Here is an 856-nt window from a genome sequence, read left to right as displayed (position 1 = left end):
TCATTTTCCTAACATCACCTTATCTGAAATTTTCTGCTTGATTCATACATATACGAGATATTGCAAATTAGGGAAACCATGGGACCTGTTTCTTTGGTCTTGGCTTACTTCACTTAATATAATTTTTTCCAAGTCTTTCCATTTCCTAAAAAATGGGGCAATGCCATTCTTTCTGATGGAGGTATAGAATTCCATTGTGTATATATACCATATTTTCTTGATCCATTCATCTACTGAGGGGCATCTGGGTTGGTTCCATATCTTAGCTCACCAACAACGAAGTAAGGTTCCCTTCTGTCCACATCCACTCCAACATCGATTGTTATTAGAGTTCTTGATTTTTGCCATTCTAACTGGTTTGAGGTGGTATCTTAATGTAGTTTTGATTTGCATTTCTTTTATGGCTAGGGCGGTTGAGCATTTCTTCATGTGTCTATTGGCCATCCTTCTTTCTTCTTCAGAGAAGTTTCTCTTTAAGTCTTTAGCCCACTTATTTATAGGGCATTTGTTTCTTTGAGGATTTGTTGTAGGGGGATTTAATTTTTTGAGTTCCAAGTATATTTTAGATATGAGACCCTTGTCCGTTGTATGGCTAGTGAAGATCTTCTCCCAATCCTTAGGCTTTCTATTGATCTTGCTAGCTATGTCCTTTGCCATGCAGAAGCTCTGCAACTTCATGCAATCCCATTTGTCCAACCTTTCTTTGATTTATTTTGTTTCCGGGTCTCTATTAACAAAATTTCGGACTGCGCCAAGGAAACCTAGGGTTTCTCCTATTCCATCCTGTAAAGTTTTCAGAGTGTCTGCTTTGACTTCAAGGTCTTTGATCCATTTGGAGTTGATTCTGGTGCAGGGT

This window comes from Dipodomys merriami, unplaced genomic scaffold, assembly GCF_024711535.1.
Source record: "Dipodomys merriami isolate MVZ:Mamm:240054 unplaced genomic scaffold, mDipMer1.0.p SCAF_1425, whole genome shotgun sequence".
Taxonomy (NCBI): Eukaryota; Metazoa; Chordata; class Mammalia; order Rodentia; family Heteromyidae; genus Dipodomys; species Dipodomys merriami.
The sequence above is the reverse complement of the archived record's forward strand: the minus strand, read 5'-3'. Positions refer to the sequence as shown.